The sequence below is a fragment of the Protopterus annectens genome, chromosome 3.part1 (genome assembly GCF_019279795.1).
Source record: "Protopterus annectens isolate FY-2018-M chromosome 3.part1, PAN1.0, whole genome shotgun sequence".
In the NCBI taxonomy this organism is placed as follows: domain Eukaryota; kingdom Metazoa; phylum Chordata; order Ceratodontiformes; family Protopteridae; genus Protopterus; species Protopterus annectens.
In genome coordinates, this window is record NC_056732.1 from 470719399 (window position 1) to 470740195 (window position 20797).

The window sequence follows — 20797 nt, forward strand, 5'->3', positions numbered from 1 at the left end:
ATTCTGAAAGTCAGAGTTGCAGAAGCAAGCACTTTTTTCCCATACTTATCAATAATCTTCCCATCATTACCAGAAAGAGTAGGATTGAAATTAAAGAAATCTTTAGTAGCAGTATGATTAACTAAAGCTATAACTGCTGTATCAGGTTTGGGAAGAGTGTATACAAACTTAAAAGACCGAGAATCTTTATACATCCTTTCTGCCTTTTTAGGAGCATCTGGCTGACTATCAGGAAAATTTCAGGCTGTAACACAGACATCCAGAAAAGCTGAAAGAACTGGAGGAATTGATGAAATTTCTGAAAATTCCTTCTGTAACAAATCAGAATATTTTCTGAGGGACTTTGAAAAATTAGTGTTCTCCCACTGAAAACAGTGGGACATTCTTGAAAGACTCAAGAGAAAAAGAACCTTCCACAGGGAGAATCAGAAACTGAGCTTTCTTCCAAGTCTAAATGAGAAATCTGAGATGAAAGCCCTGTATATGTCCTTTCATCTTACTGTCTCTCTCTTTCTTTTACCAGAATATATTTTATAAGAAGGATCTATATCCTGAATTAAATCCTAAGCCAGACCCAGTAAATTACTCCTGTCCAAGGAAACTTGAGGAGGAGTAGAGACACATTTAGTTTTCTGTTTCTTTTTAATAGATAAAATGGAGCTTGTAGTGTTTTTGATGGCAGCAACAGCTTCCCCATAGATGGGCAGACCATTCTGACAAAATAGGGAAATCTTCCCTGCTCCCTCTCCCAGATCAGACAAGATTGTCTCTCCCTTGCCCCCTGAGGGGACACCAACAGGCACAGAGGACAAGGCTAAGCCCCGGTCCATAGTGGCTGTAGCTGCTACATCTGAGGGATTGGGGAAAAAGATGTCTGAGATACAATTAATGGCCACAGAAAAGTCACCCATCTGTGGCTGAGGCAAATTGCTATTCTACTGTGGTGGCAAGACTGTTTGTTTAACTTTTTCTTTTTGGGGGTGCAAGAACGATTGAACATAGGACTGACAGTTTGTACCATGCTGAAGCCAAAAATTGTGCCTTTTTCCCTGGGAAAACAAGCAGCAAAAGCCAGTAAAAATGTAAAGTAGTAAAAAGTCACCTTTTCACAGAAAAACAAAGTAAAAAGGAGTTTGAAACAATCTGCCAGCCCCAAGAAGTAAAATAAACACAATTTCAGCACAGAAAATATGCTTTTTAAATAATTTAAACACATTTTAAACTGAAAGGAAAAAGAGCGTTCCCATTTAAATGTACAGTACAGCGTTGTGAGTCTCCATTAAAACACAAACTCCTAGCTTTAAAATAACCTTCTTTAATAGGAAAGTGTTATCAAACAAACTATTTTATTTTAAATAAGTTTTTTCCCCGAAGAGAACTTATCTGCCAAGCAAAGAAAAAGCACAAGCCAACCACCAATCCTCAAAAACCTCAGAGAAGCATGCTTTTCTGCAGCAAGAAAGCTGTGAAGGGGCTTTTTAATCAGCTCAGCTCAAGCTGACTAATGGTTAGGATGTGTGGAAGGTGTCCTGAAGCTTTTGAAGCTGGCCAGCTGTTATATCCTTGCAAGATGTAACTATATAGCTTAGGCTGCCGCAGCAATGATCAATATGAAGAACAGCTGAGCATTTTGGGGAGGACCAGAAGCAGGGATTCATATATATGTATGTGTGTGTGTGTGTGTGTTGGGTGGGCAGAAAATGTAAATTGGTGTAGTGCTTCTGTAGCTAGATATCAGCATAAGCTGTGTAAAGCACTGAGTAAAAAATGCATGATAGACTGTCAAAATGATGAAAGCGTGGGCCAAGAGATGCTATTAATGCAGTGTAATGGAGTTAGTAGAACTTGGAATATGGGCCAGGACAAAGAACACTGTTATATTATTGTTGACATAACAGGTCCTGATTGCTTGGGTAGCTAGTGTCTGGATTCATAGTTTACACAGCCTTACTGAGTGGGCATAAAAAGGGAGTGGTTTGGTACATTTGGTATGACACAGGCTGAGCAGCACAAGGGGATTAACTGCTGTGCTTACCAGTACAACTAAAAGTGAAACAAAAATAAAATAGAGACAGAAGCCACTTATGAACTGCAAGAAACAGAAAAAAGGTAAACATCAGGAGCAGTACCTGAAGCTCTAGTACAGATGGTGAGCACAACAGAAGTAAATCAGGACAAATGTAAGAAGGAAGAAGTAACACTGGTAACAATTTTCAAAGAAGTTCGAAAAAGTATCACTAGATTGGCAAATCATATGAAAGAAATGGATAGTCAGATTATAAAATTTATAAATGATGTTAATGTGTTTTCAGATGTCATCCAGATGTTGATCTCTGGCAATGATCTACTTAAAGCTAAGGTGGCTGCAACTGAGGTGCTTTTGGAATTACTGAATGCTAGGCTCATGGATTATTGGGACAGATGCAGGAAAAAAAACTATTAGGTTTAGTGGCATACCATAAGTTATGAAAGGAAATGATTGCCTGGCTTTTGTGAATAACACAATCACACGATGGACCCAGTTTAACAGTGAAGAACCGGCTACTCTTGTTGATAATTAATTATCATTTGGTCATCATGTCTCCACAGTAGTTCAGAAAGCCTTTTATTTGGCCCATCTAAATTTTCAAAGGCATCTCAACTAGATCCAAACAAATCATAATTCCCTTTTACTCATATCTCAACAGACCCATTATTGAATATAATACACCTTTTAGCATGTGTTTAGTAAAACATATCACACAACTTGAGAGATCTCAGAGAATCATGATTAAAAAGACCAGTGGCCTCAAAAATAGTTATCAGATAGACTGCAAGCCCTTTCTCTGTACTCAGTCTCTTATAGACTCCTCCATGGAGATCTATGTCTAGCCTTTTGTGCCATGAAAGATTCAACTCTATTTAATGTATTCCTTCACTGAACTAATGGTTCATCAAATACTCGGTTAAATGAGCTAAGCCTTCATCAGCAGATAAATAAGACACCTTGGTGTGATACATTCATATCCCAACATACTCCTCACCTCTGGAACCAACTTCCACTACACATCAAGCAGAGTAGCCACCCTTGCCACCTTAAAGGTTAACCTTAATAACTGGATGGGCTGCCTCCTGGCCTATCTTGTCTTGCCCTCCTTTAGGCTAAAGGGAAATTTTGACTAGGGTATTTTGACTAGGCTTGAAATGGTCTGCAGATCGATTGCCTAGTACTTACCTAAGAAATAAGCTTGGAGAGAGCACATCAAACTGCATAGTCTCCACAAACAGCAAGAAGGAGAATTTCACAGCAGATTCATTGTATTCTAGGAGCAGTAGAAGAAGGTTCTATTTAGACTGTGAAAGCCAGGAAATAGGCTAACCTGTAACGAGTCAAGAGTATATGTTGACAGGTTTACTATCACAAGTTCGTTCATCTTTTAGATGAACAAACTATGTGCGAAAACTACATAGTGGAACCGTGAGGGCGATCACCACAATGTCAGCTCCGACACTGCAGTGCAGATTGCACTATAGTGGGGATGGGGAAATGTACCCTTACCCTCACTGTAGTGCGATCTCAGAGTTTGTATATATAAGTAGGGGGGGTGTGGGGGGCGCATCCACCACATGGGGGGTGCAGGGGGCTTGCCCCCTGCAAAAAGCAGTTCTAGTATGTTGGGTGGGTAGGAGCATTTCAGTGTAGTCGACATCTTCGAAATCTGACTGCACTGAAATGCTCGGTTCGACATTTACACTGTTCGGTGTACAGATTCCCGAACATTTGGTTCGGACATCTGTACATTTGAACAATGTTATGTCGAACATCTGATAGTAAACCATGTTGACACATACTTTTCTCTGGCTACCTGAAATTAGAGGGCTGCCTTTATTCTCACTAAAATCAAATGTCAGGATAAGGGAATAACATTTAAATTGTTTTACCCTGCTAGATTAAAGTTATACAACCCTGGAGGAATGAGAACCTTTGACACCCCAGAAGAGGTAATAAAGGTGTTATTAAACCCACGGAGACCCATACTTCTACTGGAGAAATGGTTCAACAGATGTTAAAAATGAGAAATGAACAACAGCTGCCAATAACTGTGGGAAGAGGACATACAGCCCCCCAATAAGGATGTGCACTATGCTGAAGACCCAAGCACACCAGCTACAACTAGGAAGAGAAAGGGGTAAGGGGAATGCTGAAACTAAATGATTGCAGCTGCTTGCTCAGGTAAGCACAATGGGGTGATTCTGGATATACAATTTAACAGGGAAGAAAGAAACAATCTTATTAAGCACCTGATAATAATATTAGGGGAAACGGATCATTAAGTAAATCCTTAGTTAAAATAAGATAGTAGAAATAGCACAGCCCTGTTAGGAAGGAAAACAGCAAGTCTCTTTCAAATGTATTTTTATTTTATAAGTTAATATATATGTTATCAATAGTATATGTATCCTGTTAAGATTCTACAGGGAAAGAATAGTACTATGTTTAATGCGAGAAAGGGAGAAAGTGTCAAAGTGAAATAACAATGGCTCAACTCCAGTACTACTTAAATACTTATCAGTGCAGTATAGAGGTGGTGAAAGGGGACGACTCACATGCTAAATGCTACCCCCAATATGGGGAGATAGATAGTGCTGGCCTCCAGTAATATCAAGAAAATTGAGTATAACATTTTCTGATATTCAGAAGTAATTATATTAGTTCTGGGTAAAGGAATGTGGAGAAAGGAGATGAGAGGTAAAAATAATGCAGTGTTTGGAAGAAAAATAAAGGGATCAGAAGAGGAAAAAAATAGATGCACATCAGGTGGGCAGCTAGCTTGACCACATAATGCTATCATCCAGATTGATTAAAAAAACGGGGCTAGCAGTATAAAACTGTGTAGGAACAGGGGGATAGAAGTATAAAACTGTGTAGGAACAGGGGGATAGAAGTATAAAACTGTGTAGGAACAGGGGGATAGAAGTATAAAACTGTGTAGGAACAGGGGGATAGAAGTATAAAACTGTGTATGAACAGGGGGCTAGCAGTATAAAACTGTGTAGGAATAAGATCTGTTATGAAAAGATTGCTACCCAAGTAAAGAGACAGAAACCCAATGGTTTTGTAATCTGGAAAACCAGGGATATGCAAAAAATAAAGGATATTAAGTTCTTCTTTATTTTAAAGAATGAAGATTGCAAATCTCTGGGGGCACTGAAAAACTCTTATGAGGGTCACATATAAGGACTATGAGGAAGTGTGTCACAATAGTAGAGAAGCAGGGAACAGGTGTCGAGACCAGTGGGAAAACAAACATCATAACATGTCAATTAAATATTAGGAAAGGTTTATAATTAGGCATATAATAACTATAGTTCTAGGGTGAGGAGAACAAGACTGATAATTTTAAAGCAGTGAGGTAGTGACCCAGAGGAACAAAGAGCTATTCATTCTGGTTTCATAGGGCAGACCCCAGATGTCTCACAGCACCAGGAGGTTGCAATCATCTCTATAACTAGTGGAGATGAATCATATAGCCTGCATTCAATTTGGGGTGAATGCCCTTGCCTTGGAAGTGAAACAGAAATGTGTGCATATAGCTCGAGGGGGTTGTATAATAGGTCAATGGACAAAAAAGATGTTTGGAGGGTAAGAAATGGCTGAAAGTGTGGTATGTAGAATAGGGAGCTGCATGTAAAGTAAAGAAGGCTGGGATGGGAATAGCGAACCATAGCAAACAATGTATAAAACAGGACCAAAAAGCTTATTATATCAATACCCAAAATTCATCATCAAATGATCCAAAAAACTTCTGGAAGTTAATAAGTACATTGTTCAGTTCTAGAAAATCAAGGCAATCCAGCCCATAACCCCCAAAGCATTGTTTCAGAGTTTAATTCACATTTTATAAATACAATAACCTTCCTCCTAAAAAACGAAACTAGTACATATTCAGCCATCCTACTCCAATCATTGTAGCCAGAATAGACTCTTACGCTCACTCCAGTGCCAACATCTACAATTAAAAAATACCTCCAGTCCCTTAAGACAACAGCCACTGCCCCTGACCAGTTTCCATCTGAATGCATCAAACTCACTGCATACACCCTTGCATATCATGCCTCAATTCTAATAAACTCTCCAAGTAAAGTATGCCCCAACCGTATGTAAAAAATCCTATATAATACAATACCTCTCCATAAAGATGGCTCATTAATCGAGCTCACAAACTATAGACCAATCGCCATTCTCTCTCCCTTATCCAAAATCTTGGAAAGATGTATTCACTCTCACCTTACTATATATATTAATTTTCCTAACCTCCTCTTTCCCTTACAGCATGGTTTCAGACCCAGTTGTAGTACAACTACAGCCCTTTTAAGGTTCACAGATATGTTGTTGTCTTTCGGCTTTTCCCGGTTAGGGGTCGCCACAGTGGAACTCTGAATTCAGAGGAAAAGTTAATTCCCTTAGTTAACCCTCTTTTTTCTCTCCCTATTCTTTGCTTTCTCCCTTTCTCCCCTTCTCCTTCTTTCTCCACCCCCCAGCTTTCTCCTCCTCCCCCCTCCTTTTTTCCAGAAAGTATATATAATTTTTTTATATCTTTTAGCTCTCTTTTCTTCTTCTTGTTTTTCTTTTTCTTCTTCTTGTTGTTTTCTTTGGTCTGTTAAAATATGCAATTATTTTATATTTCCTAATTTTTTATTGTCCTATTCTTTTTTAGATTCTTTTTCTTTTTCTTTCTTTTTGGTTTCTTTTCTTTTTTCTTTATTTAATATTTTATCATTTAATATTAGATTGTTTAGATATTTAATATCTTTGTCTTTTGGTTTTAATATCCATTTTCTACGCCTGTCTCATTTTTTAATCTGTTATTTGTGCTCATGATGTTACATTTATGTCTATGTTATTTGTGCTCATGATCATTTTCTATATCCATATATTGGAAGTTTTAAAATAAATGTAATAAAAAAAAATGGAAAAAAAATAAATAAAAAATAAAAAGTCCGTCTGCTAATGATTGGCAGTAGATTTTCACGAACGCCGAGGTGCCAGCTCAATGTTCAACCTTCAACAAAGGCACGCTCATTTACGAATGTCTTTTGAACACCCACCAAGGTTCACAGATATAATAAATCAAAATAGAAATCCAGGTCATCTAAACCCAGCCCTATTTCTGAATCTCTTCAAGACATTCGACACAATCAGTCAATCAAATTCTCCTAGCTAAACTCTCTTCCAATGAGCTATCACACTCCTCACTTAACTGGTTTCTTAGTTACTTCACCAATAGTTCCCAAGCAGTGAAATAGCAAGATGATTTCTCCTCTTTCCTTCCTATATCCATCAGAGTCCCATCCCACAAGGCTCCACTACTGTTTAACTTCTTTATTAGTGACCTAAACACAGCAGCCAAAAAGACCACCATAGTACAGTATGGTAATGATTCCACTCTAATATGTGCTACTAAGATGCTACTCATAATTCAGACACTCACCCAGAATCCTTCTCCTCCATGGAAGCTTGGCTTGACACCTCCTGCTGAATAAAAAAGAACAAACTACTATTGTTCACCCCCAACTTTCTCACCTCTCAAAAAACTAGCTTTAATTTACTGTCATCCAACAAGCCCAATATAGAACTGGTATCCAACACCAAACTACTAACCATGGTTAAAAACAACCACCTGAAGTTTGCTCTCCACTTTTGGAAAGCCATAAAGAAGACACACCAAAAGCTAGCCTGCCTCTGTACAGTAAAACACTACCTTACTTGACTCTGCTAGACAAAACACTGCAACCTTTTTTGTATTCCGCATACTATTTTCCTCTCCTATCCTAACCAATCTCAACTCCTCTCTGTCAGCCAAACTAGAGCAATGCAACAATAAAGTAGTCAAATCACAACCAACAGACAATATAGATCACATCACTGCCTCTCTCTAAAACAACTAAGCTGACTCAAACTAAATAATTCTCTGTTGCACTGACAATCAATTACAACTTTCAAACTACTGCACACAGCCCAGAAAAATTCCCATCTCTTCATTCTATCATTCTATACCTTCCTATCATTGTGAAGTAGAATTCACCAAGCGTTGGATTGTTCACCCACTAATAGGGAACGTGAGCTGGGATTAGACCATCATGAGACAGGTTAGTTTTACCCTACTGATGATGTGTTGTTGCAATAGTAATCCTGCTCCGTATGGGAGGAACCACAAGTTCAGATATTTGATGTCCACAGGGTACACTGTAATAATGAGTTCCATTATTAAGAGGCCTCTACATTCCACTAACAAATCATTATTCTGCATAACTAAACCAACAACAATGGAGGATACGCCCTGTATTCACACTGCATTGTTAATAGCTGGAATACCATCCCACTTCATTCAAGAACAGTATACAACATGAAAGACTTTAAATGTCAACTGACACAACACCTGATGCTTAAATGGTTCTGAACCTGCACCACCCCTGGTTAAACTGGCACTAATATAGCTATATGAATTTGTTCCATAACTCTGCTACACAAAACTTGATCTTCTATTTTCACAACTATACCCTCCTCTATCACCTCATCTCCTTAATCTTCCTTGTGCCTCCTCTTCCTCTCCTTCCGTTCTTTGGACTGCTCTGACTCTTTATCTTAAAACATTTATTCATATACACCCCATGTAACCATGATTTTAACTGAAATTATTTGTAGATGATGTAATGGAAGTCAAGGATGCCTGAATAATGGAACTGTTGCTCATGAATGAAACTGACTGTAAATGATGAAACAATGCAAATGATGCCCGTGATGTCTGTGTAATAGAGCTTTCCTCCCCAGGCCCCTGATGAAAAAGGTCACTTATCTATCAAACTATCCCAGTATACAAATGCCAATAAATAAATACATACCTATATAATAAACAAGAAAAAAAAAGTCTGCAGAAGGAATTTAAGTATACAAGTAAAAAATTAAACAACATATTTAGATATTATAGTAAGAGAGGAAGTAAAAAGAAATACCTAACAGACGAGGGGAATGAAATGTCTACAAGTGACAAGCTAGAATGTAAATGGATTAACTGATCCAGTCAAGAGAGACCTTATTTTGAATCAGCTCTGAATGGAAGCGGTTGAAATGGTAACGTTTCAAGAGACCCGCTTGGATGTACAGGAACACAATAAGCTAGCAAGGAGAGGGTACACTGTAATAATGAGGTCCATTTATGATGGGTCAAGAAAAAGAGATGTTATAATGTAAAAATGCAGAAATACTCTTTTTACACTGATAGGAGTACCTGTGGATCTAGAAGGGTGTTATGTAATTTTAAAATGTGATTACTTGGATCATAGAATTACGATAGTGGTGATATATTTACCACGAGAGATGACAGATTATCTTTTCCAAACAATTATCTTAGAGATTATACATTTTCAAGAGGGAGTGCTTTTGATGGTAGGATATTGGAATATGGTATTTGTCAGCATGAGGCAATGAGAGGGGAAACAATTTCAAATTATGAAGACAGAGAAAGCATATTAATAGCAGTTAAAATTATTAGGCCTAATAAATGTATGGACGTTAATTCATCAGTACAAGGGGGAGGAATATACCTGCTGCTCTCTCAAGTTTTCAAAATACTCTGGAATAGAGAAAGGCTTTAAAAGAGAGTACAGTGCACTGGATAGAGAGGTTGGGATGGCTCCAGTTATGCTTTCAGACCATGCTCAAGTTAATACTGCATTACAACTTAGACTAAGGGAGATAAGGACCTGTCACTGGAGATCCCCACTTATTATCTACAGAACAGGGGGTTCAGAAGGTGGATTCAGGAAGAGACAGACCAATATCTACATGGAATAGAAGAAATGAGTGATGATAGAGGATTTGGAAAAATAAAAAAGATATTTAAAAGAAAACGTGCAAGAATTTACCCTGAGACAGAACAGTTAATCTTACTTAAAGAGATAAGGGATGATAGAAAAAGTAGCAATGTTTTATTTATTTATTTTACATTTGTTTACTGGGAAAGTCCGACTGGGATAAGACAAATTTTCAGTGGAGGCCCGGGATGAAACTCTCCATCTATAGAGATTATACAAAATTTATACAAGAAATTATACAAAACATACAATAAATTATACAAAAAATATGAAAGACATACAGTACACCAGAAATTACTTTATATGTTATTATAGCTGACATTTGTATTATACAATTTTTTTTTTTTTTTTTTATTTTACATTTGTTGACCGGGCTAGTCCAGCTGGATATATGTCCATTTTCAGTGGAGGCCCGGGGAGAAAAGCTCCACAAATTACAACAACATAAAAGGTCAAGACAATAACAGTATAATTTGGTATATAAGTTTTAACAATTATAGTACAAGCCTAAGATTATATATTTTATATTTCAGTAGGAAAAAGGAAAAATTTATCTAAGAATAGATGAATAAGACTAATACAATTGTATTAGAAATGGTGTAGTACAAATCTTTATAACATATTACAAAATTAGATACACCTAGTAATTTATGATAAGAGATACTAGGTCTCACAAAAACCTAAGAAAGAAAAACACTAGAGATCAATAGATAGAGTATAGAAGAACAGCAAACAAGGATGGATTTCTAGTGTTATTTAACACATAGGTTGTGATACTATATGAAGGTGTTTGATCATTCCACAGTATATACTTATTTACATGAGAGAAAATCCTAAGGAAGGTTAAGCTCACTAAAAATTAGTGAGACAACACAAGATCATGATAGGCTAGGAATTGTGGGAGTCTAGTTAATAGTTAGGTACTTAGTCTGGGTTAACACAGGGGCATAGCCAGTGTGATTTGAGGTAGGGTTTAAGCTTGCTTTTAAATAAGCTGACAGAGGATATTGAGGTTAGCTGGCTTGGGAGGATGTTCCAGGCTTTACCTACTGTATTGGAGAACAAGGTGTCACCAGCTAAGTTGTTGGATTTTGTTATTTGTACAAGTATTTTATTAGCTGAGCGTAAGGTCTTGAGGTTATTATAGGGGATGACTAGGGATGTAAGTATGGGTGTATTTTGAGGTAAATACAGGATCTTATGGGCTACTATTAATTGATTGAAAACTCTGATATAATTCTTTATTGTAGTGTAGACCTTGTAGTTTTTCAAGTAAGCTGAGGAAGGATTAGTAGGGGGGAAACTGGATAGAAAAAGATGAGGTTAGAGATTACCTAGACATGAGAGAGCAAAGATTATGAGGTGGTTAGGGAAGAAGAAAAAGTAGGACCAGAAACCATTAAAACTAGTTAGCCTGGAATAGTACAGGAGCAAACCCAGGTGTCTTTAAGATAATTTTTAAGAATCTTTTTGAATTGGTTGTTATTTGTGTTGGTATTGCTGCTGTTGTTGTTGTTGTTGTTTGTCTTTCGGCTTTTTCCCGGTAAGGGGTCGCCAAAGAAGAACTCCGGTCCACTAATGATTGGCAGTAGATTTTTACAAAACTCCAAGGTATTGGTTCTGCTGCTGTGAGTTAGTGAATTCCACCTTGTTTTCTACACGATGGGAAATTAGGGAGTCCCCTTCCATATTAGTGGATTTGGACACGTAGTAGAGATTTATTTGTTGAGCAAAGACTTTGATTTGTGGTAACGGGCTAGAGAATATTTAGAAGAGTGTTTTTTTTCAGGTTGATATACTAGTTTGTGTTCTAAGGTTAATTGGTTATAGGCTAGAAGTTGTGGGAGTTCTAACCAGGAGAGTTTTTTTAAGGAGTGACAGTGGTGGGCATGATGTGGGCAGTCAATTGCAAATTTAACTGTTTTATTGTAGCATGTTTCAAGTTTCATAAAATCTGTCTTTTTAAACTTGGTGAGAACTGGGGAAGCATGCAGAAGTGTTGTTAGAAGATGGGTTCTTGCAATGGAAACCCTAGAGGTGCTAGTTAGATACTTTTTATTTCTGTAAAGAGTACCCATTTTTGTGAACTATCTTGTTTGTGCTATATGTAGGTCAAATCTCAGGTTGTTATCTATTATTACTCTTTTGTGAATCAGCATTAATTTTAGTATTATTCCTAGCTGTCATGTAGAAGATGCTGAAGGGTGGGGTGGGGATCTTGTGGGTTGGAAGATCATGAGTTTTGTTTTATTGGGGTTGAGTATGAGCTGATGGTTAGAGAGCCATAGCTCAGTATCTGAGAATTATTTTTGGGTTATATCATGGAGGTGTTGCAGATTATTAGTGGCGCATGTAAGTGTTGTGTCATCTGCATATTGGATAGTTGAAGCAAGTAGGGTAGCAGTACGGAGGCTGTTTGTAAAAATAGTGAAGAGTAGCGGCCCAAGAATTGAGTCTTGAGGTAGTCCTAGTCTGATGGGAAGAGGGGGATACGTCATTAAGCCATTTTACAGCTTGTTGGCCGACCCGTAGATAGCTTTGGAACCACTGAAGTGCAGAGGGGCTGAGGTTCAGTTTGGAGAGTGTATTTAATAGTTTGGGGTGGGAGACCATATCAAAGGCCTTAGACATGTCTAGAAATACTGCAGAGACTACTTTACCATTGTTTCTGAGTTGGTTGATGGTATTGGTGAAACTGAGGAGTGCAGTTATGGTACTATGATGGGGCCTAAACCATGTTGACATGTTGTTGAAGGTAAAATAATGAATCAGTTGGGAATGGATACATCTTTCAAGGAGTTTAGATGGAGAGAGAATGGTGATTGGTCTGTAGTTGGTTAACTCTGTGGAATTTCTGCCTTTGTGTAAGGGGATACTATGTGCGATTTTCCGTATTGCTGGGACATGTTGTTCTGCTATGAACCTGTTAATAAGGACTGACACTAGATAAGATATGGCTTTAGCTGCTAGTTTCAAATATTTGGCTGGTAACTTGTCAGCTGCTACTGAAGAGGGTTTGAGCTTATCAAGTAGTTTCTTAATGTTAGCTGTGGGAACAGGCTGAAAGGAGGAGGAGTTGTAGTTAATATTGAGAGGTTTGGAGGCTAGTGATGGATCTGTGGAATTACTTTTAATTAGAGATAGTACACTTTCAGTGAAGTATTTATTGAATTCTTTGGCAACTGTGGTAGGAGAGTGTGATAAGTTGGGGGAAGGGGTAGTGGAATGTCCTGGGTGGAGAATGGCATTTATGGTATTCCAAAATTTTTGGGGGTTATGCTGGTGTTTATGTTGCAGGATATAGTTGAAGGTCTTTTTATCTAGGCTGATTTGGTGTTTAGCCTTGTTTCTAATTTCCTGTAATGCAATGTGGTTGATTTGGGTTTTACAGGTGAGCCATGTTTGCCAAGCTTTGTCTCTTTTCCTAAGTAGCATTCTGGTGTCATTAGTTAGCCATGAAGTGTATGCAGCCTTAATATGAATTGACCGGGGGGGGACAATTTGTTTAGAATTTCAAGGAAGGTACTGTTGAAATAATCTACTGCGGCATCAAGGGGCAGGTTTTTTGGTAGAGACCAGTTACATTTTTAGGGTATTGATTAGGTCTTGGGGTTCAAGTTTTTTTTTTACTATGGATTTGGTGGAAGGTGATGAACTTGACAATATTGATGTTTTTTCTCAAAAGATAGGTTAGCATATGATCACTAAGGCTGTCGGGTAAGCAGCTACTAATCTGATAATTCTGAGGTTTGTTAGTGTCCAATCCAGTATATATTGATGGTTGGTGTTTTTATCTATCTGTGTAGGAGCTTGAATGAGTTATGTGAAGCCATAGAGGTTGATATGATGGCTAAGGTTATGTGAGTTACAAGTTGTCCAGTCTATATTAAAGTCACCCATAATGATAGTTTCTTGGGCTCTGGAATTTGATATAGACTGGATGATGTGCTCTATACTGGAGATGCTATTTCCAGGTGGAACATAGGTAGCTATAATGGATATGAATTTGTTTTGGTTAAGCTGAAGTTTAGTAGGTAGGATTTCTGTGTTTTCAAGGTTATCTACGATTAGACTTTGTGGCAAAAGTGTGAGACTGCTCTTAAATAAGATGGCTATCCCTCCACCTCTTTTTACCTTTCTGTCTGATCTAATAATGTTGTAACCAGGTGGTCTCATTTCATTGTCAGTAATGAGTGCTTTTAACCAGGTTTCCATTAAAACAGCAATATCGGGGTTATAATGGGATGGGGGGAGTGTAATTCTTGAACTTTGTTGACTATGCTTCGCAGGTTTAGATTTAGGATTAGTATTTCGGAGCCTTTTTGTGGTAGATTGGTTATATGTTGTATTTGAGGGTTGGTGAAAAGGTATTCTGGGGGCCTGAGTTTGGGTGAATGTCTCTACTTATAATAAGTTTGGTAGCTATGGTTACTAATGTTTGGAAGAATGTTGATATATGTTTATGAAACTTAAAAGGGGTATTTTTTGGGTTTGGTTTAATATGGTGTGGTCTGTATGAGGTGTGATGGAGTTCTATTATATTTAAGATGGATGGAGATATTAAGATGGAGTAGTCACAGTTAGGTGTGGAGAAAAGATAGATCTAGTTTTGTGAAATGTGTGAGGGGAGACTATTTGTGACTAGTATTTTGTTAAGTGAGCAGCATTTGTTAGCAGACCTAGTAATATAGAATGTATTGATAGCATTTTGTAATGGTTAAAGGGTAGGGATTGGTTATAGGTTAACATATGCGTGGTAATAGATGGGTGTTGTTAAAGTTGATGTGGAAATGTGAGCTATTGTATAATTGGAAATTGTATAGGTGGTGGTTGGTAGACAAGTGTGAGTGGTTAGGTTTAGAATAAATTCGAGTGATCTGGGATCGAGTGGAGGCAGGCTAGGGGAGTGGAGTGAAGCCTGAGTGTAGCGAGGGCAGAACGGAGCAGGCAGAGCCAAGTTCTACAACTGCACAGTGAGGAACAATCAGTCACTTAGACTACCAGGTGCTGTGGAAAGTATCTATGCAGCTAACAATTATGTAGAGTAGGAATTCTTAGATAAATAGAAACCTTATGCCAGGAGTGAGTATGGAGTGGGAGAAATATGGGCAAATGTATTGGGGAAGGAGAAAACTGAGTGAAACAACGATTCCAAACTAGAAAGTATTAGGCTTAGAGAGATCTGTGGTGAGGGGCGGGGGGTTACCAGTAATGTGCACTCCCTGATTACATTCTAATTTAAATTTACAACCATAGAAGGGTTAAATCATTAACATAGACTGTAATGGTGCCTTTACTTTAAGTAAACCAGCCACAAACATTTGCAGATGCAGCTAGCTGGCAGAGAACTACTATAGGGATGCCTCACAGTGCTTGTTTTAGCTGAGAACTGTAAAGGGAAAGAAAAAAAAGATTAGGAAAAGCTGACAAGGGGAGTGCTAGAGGAGTTAAGGCTGTCTTTATAATTTGTGAAATATAAGAAAGGAGTGGAAGGGAAATAGGTAACATAGCCTAATAACACTACAGTTACTAAGTTAAATTAAAAACCCCAAGCAGTAATTTGACACTAAAAATATGTTCAAGCAAATACAGGAAGCATATAGCCATATATACAGTGCTCAACCAAGATTAATGTACAATATCCAGCTTGGCCTGGGTGAGCCATCACTGTAACACAGGACAGTATAACTAAAACAGAATCTATAGTACAAGATAGTACTACACTATAGTAGCTGAGTGGCTGCAAACTATAAGGAATTACATTACATGCCAGTTTAAGCATACAGTGAGCAGTTAAATTTGTTCGCTGTTAATTGTTTTTTATTATTTTTTGAAATACAGCAGTGGGAACCAACTGATAAAGCACAGCATCTTCCTTTAACAACAGTGACAATAGTTTCAATAATGTGAGCTCAATGGCCAGTAAAGTCACAAAAAAAAATCCCACTTAAAAAAGTAAAGCATAAGCAGAGTTCAGTTTGTTACCAAGACCAGATGCTGAGCATAACCCTTTAAATATATAAACATGTAAATGGTGGCATATCTTGCTGCTTATAACAAATAATTAGCACATATTCTGAGAATCCTTGGATTTCTGCAGAAAAAAAAACATGCTTAACAGAACTTACATGGAGGGCACACTACTGGAAGATGCCAAAACAGCACAGAGAAACAGGCAAGAATAGTTTAAAATGGTGCTGGGGTGTATTGGAAATGTTCTGCAAGAGGGGCATGGTGATATTCACCAAATGTGAGAGTGAAATGGCAGTTACACTGCTACTGTATTATACAGTCCTTAGAGAAAAATAAAAGTGAATGAGAGAGAGAACACGGTAAAAAGAAAGGTATGGAAGTAGAGCAGCTAGGAAAGGAGATTTTTATGACTGATTGAGTGGAGTTCAATGTAAGAAAAAGGGATGAGGAAGAAATGAGGATAAAGAGGAGAAGTTATATAAATTAAGTGAATTCCGAGAGAAGGAAGATGCCAGACTTATGATGCAATGAGCGGCAGTGAAGGGATTACATTATTCTAATACCAATAGAGCCACAAAGACATTGGCATGTAGACTACAGCATCAAGAAATAGAGAGGTCCATTGTCTGTTTGAGAAATTCAATTCATAGGTTCATAGGTGTGTACTAGGCTAATGGCCCTGGAGCCTTTACAAGCTTAGTCCATAGGATTATCATGGCATCGTGCCACCCGACCTTAGTTCCCAGTGCCTCTGTCAAGTAGAGACACTGGTGTGATCCCCGGGGTGAATTTTCTATTTCTCATCCACTCATCAAGATTTCTATTGAAGAGGGTCAGTGAGACATTCTGCTTGACATGTATGGGAAGTCTATTCTATAGCATGGGCAGTCTCTGGGTTATGAGCCTGTCCCCCCAGCTTGTTCTGTTGATTGTAGTAATGAGGCTGAGGTCTCTGGAGAGTGTAGTGCGGAGGGATTGGGATTTCTTTAGATGTAGCATTTCTAACAGAGCTGGGTCAGACATTAAGTCAAGCAGAGATCGCCTCTAAGTAGGCAATATGAGACAGAGAATAGTTACTATGTTGGAAGTGAATAAGGTAAAAAAAAAAAAAAAAAGATAATGGAGGTCTTTAAGCACTATTATGAGAACTTATATAGGGCAGAGATAAAGGAAAAAGAGGTAGAAGAGGCAATACAAACTTACTTAACAGAAGTGCAAGAGGTGGCTGTGAAACTGTTAAGAGAGGATAATGAAGCAGGAGGTAAAAAAAAGCATTAAGGAAGAAAGCAGCCATGAAATCCCATGGATCAAATGGAATCCCAATCAAAATGTAGAAGCTGTAGGATGGAATAAGTTAATAAGAATTTGGGTAGAGCTAATGAATTTAATCATGAAACAACTGGTGGTATCAGACTTCTGGAGACAAGGGATTATTACAGTGATACCCCATGAAGGGAAAGACCCACAAGACCAGGTCCCATACAAAGACTATAAGGTGTTTATGGCATTCATGTCCAATAGATTAGATAAATAGTGCCTAAAATAGTGCATGGACATCAGTGAAGTTTCATAGATGGAAGATAGACAATTGATAATATACCATGGATGTTGATGGTTTTACAGAATATACAAAAAAAACATCCAAATCGGAAGTATTGTTAAGTATGGATGGCAAAAAGGGATTTATTATGGTGGAATGAGATTACTTGTTTGGAGTCCTGAGAGGCAGAAAGAGGGAGAGAGAGAGAGATATTCTAGAGTGATTTCTAGATTTGATACTGTTTCACAAGGTTTTTCAGCACAAGTAAAACTAGTAGCAAATATATCAAAAACATTCTCTGTTTCAAGGTTAATGAAACAGGAGTGCCCCTTATCACTACTTCTGTTTTCAACATATCTTGAGTCCTTTAAGTGAAATTCAGAATCTCCAAGATAGCAGTACATAGGCATGAGAGTATGTTGTTAAAAATAGCCTTTTACACAAATGATATAATGCTAACACTGAGGACCCCAATAAAGATATGGCAGAATTATTTGTTCTACTTGTTAAATTTGGGGAAATGTCATGATATAACAACAATGCTGATAAAACCAAAAACAACAAATGTAAATTTGAGGGAGAAGGCGGTGGTGTACTCTTGACACACAAATCTCTGGACATCAAAAGGTTAAATACTTGAGAATGTAGCTTAAGGGCACATACAAGAAATCTAAGGAGATATTATACCAAGAGATATTACGGAAAATAAATGAGTCACTGAAAAACTAGAACAAGCTCAATATAGAGGTGGATAAGGCATTTAAGAAATACAGAATAAACTAATAGTGAGAAACTAACTGCAGAAGAAAGACGCTACCTTATTTCCTGACTGCAGTTGGTATGTCATAAGCATTTGCAAGCATGATGAGTGACAAACTAGAACTGCAACTTCAAGCAATCCTAAATGCAAAAGAGAAACAATGGTTTGAAAATATATGCCAAAGATGAGGACAGCAGAAGTGAACCACCAAATGTGTTGACTTGACATAGAGAAAAAACATGGGGTCCAACTGAGACAGCAGTGTATGGAAGGAGAGGCCATAAAGGTGAGTGTCAATGGCCACCAAGCAGCCAAAACTAGGCTAAGCCAATTGACAAAAAAAGGTGCCATAAAGGACTTCCAAGGTGACTGCACATTGAGTAACAGCTGAATTCTAGCTCTCCAAGTGTGAAAACAGAAATTCAGCAGAGTAGGTCAGTAAACTTTTGTGTTTCTGGGTAGATTTCAGTAACTGCCCTGCCAAGAATCCAGGAAAAAAGAAAGAGAGAGGACCTGCAGAAAATTGATCTACAAAAAGTGTGGAAACAAAACACTGACTTGTAAAAGTACCGCAGCTGTTTAAAAAAAAAGCAGTGCAAGCTCCAGATATGACTTTCAGTAACCTAAAGGAACTCAAAAGACAACTGCACACAGACCTGGTTAAAATAAACAAAACACTTATGGAGTATATCAACTCAAAACAGCAAAAGTCTGGAAAAATGAAAGAAGATTTAAACAGATATTCAGATAAGGTATTAAAACTGCAAAAATCAGAGACTGAAACGAGGAAAAGACTGGCTGAATACGAAACTACTCAAGAAGAGATGTTTCAAAAAAATAACAGAATTAGAGGACAGAGCACATAGGGTACCAGAGAAGCTGGATGGAGCAGACTGCATTAACTTTATGAAAGCACAAATAAGCAACAGAACTGGTATTCCACAGCAGGAGTTGTTAACTTTTAATGGAAAATGCTGGAGAGAAGGAAGAGAGCATGAGCACTAACTAGAAGAATCAAGAGCATGTTGGAAATAAAGCAGAGACAGGATATGGGAGATAGAGATGAATAGGAATAAAACCAGCAACTTGGAAATTGGCAAATTTGGGATTACAAAGGAGTAATTATATTTGTGAAAGATGACAGAACAAGAAAATCTGGAAATATTGGACTTGCTTGGACTTTGTTAGACTTGTGGAGGACTCTAAAGTATATGCCCTACTTCATGTCATTAATCTTGAGAAAAATACTTAGGGGAGTGGGAGGAGAAGAGGAGGGAGAAAGTTAACGGTAAGTAAAACAAAAAATGTTCTTAGTACTATTTTTGTAATGTATGATTTTGTTTGCATGCTATAAAGTTTTCTCAGTTGTTTAACTGCAATGGGGATAGGGGATACTATTGTAAATAAGTGCTTCTGTTTTTTTTTCCCTTCTTCTCTCTTTCTCCTTGTTTACTTTTAAGACATGTAGGCACTGCAATGTAAAAAAGGACTGGTTAAAAGAGTATGACAAAAGAAAAATGAATGTGCTTTTTCTCATGCCTGCATGGGGGAATGACTGGATTAAGAGCCTTAGATTCAGTTAGCAGCATGTTTTAAGACAAAGCAAGTAAATGAAAAAGAATATTGAATATTATAAGGCTCTTTTCAAGCAAATAAATGTATGCTTAATAGCAATTCTGTATCTGGCCCTCATGTCTCCATGGAGACAATCTGATAAAGAGAAATTGGCTAGGAGATAATGTTCTCTGAAAGCATTCAGGTGTTTTCCCAGCTGAGAGAGCTATAATGATAAGACAAAACTAGAGAGCACTTAGTAGAAGCACAGGCTGCACCTGCACCATGTGTCTTAGCACGGATAACCATGGATAATGTTATATTCAACTAGGACCACTTGTTTGTGTGTTTCAGTAAAGGATATTCCTATTTAACTCAACTGTGGACTGCCTACTATTTTATTATTTTGTAGTATGCATTTTAAAGTTGGAATTTTATTAGTGAACTAGGCGCATAGCATATTTCAAGGAATGAACTTCACACCATCCAAACAGCTGTTTGGTTTGCTTTTGATCCAGTATAGGTTCCATACTGTTTTTTTTTTTGAGACTTTTGAGGGATAACACAGATTTTTTCCTTTTAGCATGGATAAGCCTTCTTTTAGGTTAACTCAAGTCTATGAGTGTAGCTGTCAGTTTGGGACATTTGTTCCCATATTTGAAGATGCACATAGTTTTGTGTGTTAGTAGTAAATTAATAGGTTTTAGGGGTACTGGGGTGTATATTTTCTTTTTAAGGATTTTCAATAAAACAGAAAGTTTGTAAGATGTGACATAGGCTTCAATGAATAGGGCAAGAAACAACTGTATAAAAGTTCAACCTGCCAAACAATGTATGCATGTAACACAAAATCTGGAACTAAACATTTAACAAAAAAGTTGTTATAAATAAAAGGTGGGAATAACACCTTTTTAATGCAATGGCGCTTTCTGTAATGTCTTTAAATGTCAATGGTCTCACAGAAAAATAAAAAAAAGACAGAGTAGGGATCTATATTAAAAATGTAGAGTGCAAATAGGTACATTACAGGAGACACACTTGGAAAGAACTGAACATGTGAATTTGATAAAGAAAGGTTTTCAGAATGGTTATTCAGCAGAATACCTGGACAAAGG